The following is an 8280-nucleotide window of genomic DNA, read 5'->3' on the forward strand; positions in this document are numbered from 1 at the left end:
TTTTAGTGTGTGTTATTAGAGTGATTAGTATAACATTCTGCTTTAACACTCATTTCAGTGACGGCGGGAAGGAAGAAAAAGTTGTTTTTCCTCCCGCAACATCTGTCGCTGCTCGTCTTCACACATCTGGCTGCCGTGGCAGCTGTCGAGCTGTAATGGTATGAGGCTTGATTGTGTTTGTGTGTGTGTGTGTGTGAGTGTGTGTGTGTGAGGGAGGAAGAGAGAATGAGAAAGAAGGAGATGTATACCACAGGTTTTTTTTTTTTCCTACACCTCTTATTCTTTTTCATGTCTTCTGTGTATAACATGGTTGAAGCAAACTGAACCAGTTCTCCAGATTTTCCTCCAGGCTACAGTTCGTGTTGCTATAGAGCTCAGATTATTGGCGCAAACTCAAAGAGTGATTTATTTTTTTTTTACCTCAATTTTAACTGTAACACTGAATTTTGGCTCGGTGTTTAAATAAAAAAAAAATGAAAACACACTTCATAATTCAAAAATCTGTCAAACCCGACCTGGACTTTCTCACAAATGTTTTTTCTATTAGTGTTAGTTAGAAACAACACAATTAAATGACTGATGAATGACGCTAATTATTTTCCACAGACCATTTAAAAGCACTAAACAAATCAGGTTTTATGGGGAATTATCACGCTGTCCTTATGGTTCGGATTTTCAGAGCCATAATTAAAATAGCTCTGGTTAATAGCCCCCCATCTCCCACACACACACACACACACACACACACACACACACACACACACACACACACACACAGGTCACCTGCTAGATGCCCCAGGGTCTGGACTCCCTTTCTGAAAGCTCATGTTCATTAAATCTCTCCATAATCTTTTTCTAACTTCAAAATTATTGGCACCCCTCATAAAAATGAATAACATTCCATGACCGATGACTGATCATCAGGTTTCCTCCACATTCAGTCGCGTTTACTAGAACGCCGACTTCACGGTGACCACAGTAGCAGTAAAACAGTGTCAGATGCATCAACTGTGGTTTGCAAACCAGGGTTTTTCTTTTGAACAAAATAACCACCGTTCATTTTCATAAGGCTAACCTCAGATCCCCACAGTGTCCGTCTGCCCAGGAGTCAAAGAATCTCTGAAAACACTGACAGCGATTGTATTTCTCACATAATAGGCTGCTTATGGACTATTCGGTTTCACTGCAGCACAACAGGTGGTGCTTGTTTAAGGGGAAGGTGTCACCGCTCAGCTCAGCACGGAGGCCCAGATTCCTCCAGACAGCAACGGGGTTGTGTTTTTTTTCTTTTTAAAGAAAAATAAAGGAAAGAAAGAAAGAAAGAAAGCAAAAAGAACCACAGCAAAGTTTTAGGTTTATTCGTTCTCAGACGCTTTTGATTCTATCAAAATCCGGTGCATGAAGAACACAACCATTTCGACTCACCATATTATTATTATTATTATTATTATTATTATTATTATTATTATTTTGGTGCTATTATGCACAGTAAGGCACCTCATCTGTATCTTCAGCATTGGTGTAAACTTTTTTGTATGTGTATGAAACAGATGTGGATGAAACATGTCCAGACAATGCAAAGTGTGTGTGTGTTTGTGTGTTTGTGTGTGTGTGTGTGTGTGTGTGTGTGGTTATTCCAATAGGGCAGATCACTAGATGAGATGAGGTGTCAGAAATCTTTCTCCTGAGGTTCTACAAGGGTAAATTTCTCCCGTTTTGATGGATGAGGTTGTGACGATTTATATACACACACACACACACCAGACTCCAACGAATCACGAACACACACCATTTTTCTTCCACATTTATCCATCCGAATAAATCTCCAGTCTTAATCTCACAGAATGCTTTCCTGTCAACAGCTATGTGTCATCGGATATATATTTTTTTAAGTCAACCACCATATGATGCCATCACACTTACAGAAGTTCACGATATCCTGATACAGGTCAGGACACGGCTGTCAGTCGTGCTATAATAAATCGGGTTGCCGGGCAAAAAAAAAAAAAAAAAAAAAAAAAACGGCCGCGTCGATGGCTTAAGTTGCCAAGGGCATGTGAAGTGAGTTATGAGCTGAAACGCAACCTTAAAGATGTCAGTGTGGGTTTGCCGTTAATCCGTAGCAGTAAATCTAGTAACTCGGCAAACAATTCATGGCATTGTTGCACCCATGCATGAGTAAAGTCCAAGAAACAAGCTGGAGAGTTGAACGATTTAATAAAATCTAAAAAAAAAAAAAAAAAAATGCAAATATTTCACTGGTGTTTGCTGTGTGACATCTAACGCCCAGAGCTGCTGTGGATTTCTAATGCTTGTGCGAGTTAAAAATAAAGGTTAGGTAAGGTTAATCCTATCATACGACACCATGCCACTGAAGAATTTCCATATGAGTGAAATATGATCTGTGACTATATGGAACAGATGACTGAAGGTTGTTCAAATGCATAATTCATCGGTAGACAATGAGACGTTGATGGGACACGAATCGTTCCGTTTGACCGTAATCGCATGAACCGTGGTTGAACTTTAATCTGATGTTGAATGTAAAAATAAATAATGGTGTCAGACAGGGTTCGTGACCTGTAAGTGTAAGGAATAAACTAGCTTTACTCTTTTTTTTTTTTTACACTCATTCAGGTGATCATTGTGTTTTTTAACTGAGCTTTAAAAAGTGACATATTTAATATTTCTTGCTTTACTGTATTTATAGCTGATCCCACCAAAAAAATCTAAGTGCTCGTGTGCCAATCAACGGAGTGGGGATGTGGTAGCTCAGTGTCGTGAGGAAGGTTCTGAGTTCATACCCCAGGTCCACAAATCTACCACTGCTGGGCCCCTGAGAAAGGCCCTTAACCCTCTTCGCTCATTTATTTAATCAACCAATAATGTGGAAGCGGGGGGACACGGTGGCTTAGTGGTTAGCACGTTCGCCTCACACCTCCAGGGTTGGGGGTTCGATTTCCGCCTCTGCCTTGTGTGTGTGGAGTTTGCATGTTCTCCCCGTGCCTCGGGGGTTTCCTCCGGGTACTCCGGTTTCCTCCCCCGGTCCAAAGACATGCATGGTAGGTTGATTGGCATCTCTGGAAAATTGTCCGTAGTGTGTGACTGCGTGAGTGAATGAGAGTGTGTGTGTGTGCCCTGCGATGGGTTGGCACTCCGTCCAGGGTGTATCCTGCCTTGATGCCCGATGACGCCTGAGATAGGCACAGGCTCCCCGTGACCCGAGGAAGTTCGGATAAGCTGTAGAAGATGAGTGAGTGAGAATCACATGCTTATGTTCAATCTCAGCGTGTACTTCTGAGGTCGATGCTTCAAAGGTTTAAAGATTATTAGCACATTAGTTTGTATTTCTAAGGTTAAAATTTCAAGCTTAGCACATGCTACTAAAGTTAAAAGTTCACACGTATCCTGTGCTTCTAAGTTACAAAGTTAATCTTAAGCTGTGCTAAGATTAAATATTAGAAAAAATATTATATAACGATGTTAATCAGGTGTTCCTAATAAAGCAGACGCATGTGTAAGTGATATATATATATATATTTGTACCGTGTATTAAAATATTTTAAGCTTCCAGTCTGTATTGTAGTAAAAGAACTGAAATTCTTTAATGGAGTAAAAGTGCAGTTATTCAGTGAAATGCTGCTTCCTTGTTTTAACCTTGACCCTTATCTTCAGGATTCACATCTGGGATGTTCACAACACCTGGTTTGTTCCCCTGGTATTCCTGTGCTGGACATATCCATCTATCTCTTTCCTCCTAAACACCTGTGCTGCTCTTCTTCGATTTCATTATAAAACATCACCTTGTCTCTTCCCATAAGCGGTCCCTTTCTCTCCCTCTCTCTCTCTCTCTCTCTCTCTCTCTCAATTATCCGGTTTCACTATTAATTCCACGCCGCACTCAAAAAGTAAACGGCAGTTCTGACATCTGCCTCTACTTCAGTTCATTAACCTCCTATATTCACGAATCCATGATTATTAAGATCGCTAGACGTGTGTAGTACCTGTTTGTATCTGGTCATCTGTCATCTGTTTTCCTCGCCGTCTCACCGTCTCAGTGCCCTTCAGGAAACGAACACATACAGCCGTGAAGGTGTTCGAATCTGATTATCAGGGTATGGTTTCAATCATAGCACCACCCCAGACTGTGTCACGATACAGCTTAAGCAAAGCATCGAGATTTATATTGAATATACGGCGCTAAATGATCGGTGTTAAATGTTCCTAAGATACAAACCTACAAAGCTCTGACCCTGAAGACTCCTTCCAACAATTATAAATAAGACTTCATTACAAATGAACAAATACACATTTTTTTCTTTTTAATCCACTTCTGGCGCATCATCCATACAGGTTCCTGTGTAATGTTTGGTATGGTTACTATAGAAACCAAAATGCCCATGTGTGTTCAGATTAGATTAGGTTAAGGCAAATAATTAGACCTGCCGGTTATGTTGCTGTTGCCTTGGATGTTGTTTTTTTTTTGTCCATCCATCCATCTATTCTTTCATTCATCCATCCATCCATCCATTCTTTCATCCATCCATCCATCCATCCATTCTTTCATCCATCCATCCATCCATCCATTCATCTGACCGTCCATCCATCCATTTTCTGTAGTGCTTATTGTAAACAGTACTGCTGGGAATCTGAAGCCTAAACAAGGGGACTGAAGACACTGATATGTCATAGTGTTATAAACAGGTAATCAGCACATACTGACCAGATCAGATTTGAGAATTCAGTCACACATATAATGCGTAATGTTCAGTAATGACCAAACATGATCCTTTATTACATATGTTTAGGGCACTATCATACCTACCACACCTTCAGTCAAAAAAACTATTTTGAAATCTATATTATTGAAAAATATTACTTTTAGATCTCTCATAAACAGTTCTAGACTCTTATTACTGTGTTTATATATATATATATATATATATATATATATATATATATATATATATATATATATATATACATATATATATATATATATATATATATATATATATATATATATATATATATATATATGTATATATATATATATATATATATATATATATATATATATATATATATATATAAGATTTTTCACGAGGCAAAGAAAGTCAATGCGTAAACAATGTTTTCCTGCCATCTGTTGGTAATGAATTGCCTCTAGTTGCCATAGGAACATGTAGGTCCGTAGTAAAGCTATCCGTCTGTAGTCATGGCGAGACGGCAAGCCGCACAAGCTTAACCAGATTCTCATTCTGTCGAACAAAACTACAGTGCGGAGCTTCAGACGACGGTCTGGAATAGATTGAGATTACTGGATGCCCTGTTTATTCGTTCGATTGGATTTAGTGAAAGGATTGAGGGGTGGGTGTGGCCCAGGCACGGGTTCTGGAGGTCCACATGAGCCGATTTCGGCTGTGTTTGGTCTGGCTGCGCTGCAGGGGCTTCTGTTTGGGAGGTCTGCTACGCATCCGTAATTAGCTTTCCTGTCCAGAGTAATGAAGCAGTACTCTGTAAGCTGGGACATCCGCCAACACCAGCACCAGCAGAGTACAAAGACACACACACACACACACACACACACACAGACCTCCCCTAGTGCTGCACTTACTGCTGAAATCCAGCTCTGGTGGTTCAAGGCTTGCAACCATAAACACCTCCAACCACAAACAAATCAAACATACTCCACTGGCAGCACTACTGTGTGTGTGTGTGTGTGTGTGTGTGTGTGTGTGTGTGAGAGAGAGAGAGAGAGAGAGAGAGAGAGAGAGAGAGAGAGAGAGAGAGAGAGAGACTACATGATTGATGTACATGGTCTTTGGTATTGATGGATTGCACTGTGAATTGTAGGTCACATGAGATTTTGGGCTTTCTGTCCCAATGATAATTGTAATAATTAATTATTAATTTGTTTGCTTTATTTATTTAATTAATTAATTATTGTATTTACTCATTTTTTTTATGTTATTATCTTTTTTTTCCAATAAAGAGCAGGGACTTTAAAATGTAAATTTTTTGGTTATAGGTATTTTGATTTTATTACTCATTTATTAAATGAAGGGGGGCACGGTGGCTTAGTGGTTAGCACGTTCACCTCACACCTCCAGGGTCGGGGTTCGATTCCCGCCTCCGCCTTGTGTGTGTGGAGTTTGCATGTTCTCCCCGTGCCTCGGGGGTTTCCTCCGGGTACTCCGGTTTCCTCCCCCGGTCCAAAGACATGCATGGTAGGTTGATTGGCATCTCTGGAAAATTGTCCCTAGTGTGTGATTGCGTGAGTGAATGAGAGTGTGTGTGTGTGCCCTGCGATGGGTTGGCACTCCGTCCAGGGTGTATCCTGCCTTGATGCCCGATGACGCCTGAGATAGGCACAGGCTCCCCGTGACCTGAGGTAGTTCGGATAAGCGGTAGAAGATGAATGAATTTATTAAATGAACATTTATTTAATTACTCTTTTATTTTATTTCCTAAAAAGAATTACCTTCAAAGACATTTCCTTGTCGCTTATATACTCGCTTCGTCTTTTAAACGTAAGTTTAATATGTATAATAATCTGTTATCTGGAAAGTAAAAGCATGTACCTTTTGATAATAATAAATTCAAATGATTCAAAGCACAGAAATTGGCCTTTTTATCTTTAAAAGTACATTTGATACATGTTTCTAGGTAAAAGATTTCTCGGTAAAAGGTAAAAAAAAAAAGTGAAAAGGTACAATGGAAATTTTTTTGTAAGAGCGTACATGGACGTGTTCTCGAGTGTTTTCTACAGATAACAAGCAATCGGTAGTGTCGAACCGTGGACTATAGTCCATCCCTCATTGGAGTTAACTCACTAAAGTAAGCACTTATCTAGCCCTTAATTATTAACAGAATGCTTAGGTAACTTGTCTGCAAAATCAAAGCATTTTAAAGGAGTCTTTTGTGTAAGTGGAGCTTGCAAGGTCTCTGTGTGAGCGTCTGAGTGGGAGCTACATAGCTGCTGTTGATGTCTGAAAGCAGAAGGCTGGAGCTGAACTTACAAACTCACTGAACTCTGCTTCATGCTATATACGAGAGTGAGGAAAAGAGAAAGAGAAATAATGTGAGCAAAAAAAAAAAAAAAAAGGAAAGCAAGAGAAGAAAGTACCACCACAAAGCAGCAGCTTGAAGGATCCTCTCAAGACTGAACCTGTTTTTCTGAAGCTGACCTTCCTCCGAACGCTGCGCCTCCAAACCCACCGTTATCTGCCGTCCAAATAACAGCTTTCCGTCTCGCTTCACGCTGACTTTATGATCTCGTGTTTTTACCTGGAAAACCAAACTCGCCCACCAACAGCCATCAGTTATGGATTATTAGATGCTGTCAGGCATCAACGCTTAAGAAGATGAAGGAGGAGGGGAAAAAAGATGACTGGGGAATATTAAGCACTTCAAGCTGAGACAAATGACTGGGATCAAATCCGTACAAGAAACAGCAGGCCTATAAACAGCAGGTTTATACTAAAGTGAATCCTGCTGTGACATTACAAGTTCGTGATGGATGTTGTAATGTGAACACACACACACACACACACACACACACACACACAACTCCAACCCAACAGTATAGCTATACTTCAGTGATTCAGTACATGTCACAACATATGTGTCTTGTACAGAAGGGGAAAATGCTTTGAACGTTTAAATGTTACTTCTGTTCACATGAGACCTTCAAACCAGCTTTTTGGCTTTAATTTCTTGATCATTTCAGGTTTATTTCGGTTCTCCAGCATAATGACCTGGATGTGTTTCATCAATTATCGGTAGCTAGTAGCAAGAAGGTTAGATTAAAGATTGCTGTTAGCACCTAAAGGACTGGATTTCCATTTTCTCCCCAATTTAACCATCTACCAATTTAAGCCCCGCCCACCAGCCAGTCACCGGGAGCATGATGAAAACTGATGCTGCGCTGTAACTAGTGATTTGAAAGTTGGAATAATGCTCTTTATCACCTTTGACATGCAAATTGCAAAAAAAAAAACATGGACGCCATCACAAAATCATGTCTTTTGTTTTCTCTGTCGGTGCATGTAAAGCTTTTAAAGCACATTTTACAAAATAAAATTACAGGCCTTAGGGGCTACCGATTCTGTTGCACTGTAGCAAGCTACAAACATTCCTGAAACATTCCTGAACCATATATAAACCTGCTCAATCACAATCGGACACCTTCTGACCAATCAGGAATCAAAGTAAAACCAAATCAACACCTTCTGACCAATCAGAAAAAAAACAACTGACCACATCAACACCTTCTGA

This window comes from Tachysurus vachellii, chromosome 4, assembly GCF_030014155.1.
Source record: "Tachysurus vachellii isolate PV-2020 chromosome 4, HZAU_Pvac_v1, whole genome shotgun sequence".
In the NCBI taxonomy this organism is placed as follows: domain Eukaryota; kingdom Metazoa; phylum Chordata; class Actinopteri; order Siluriformes; family Bagridae; genus Tachysurus; species Tachysurus vachellii.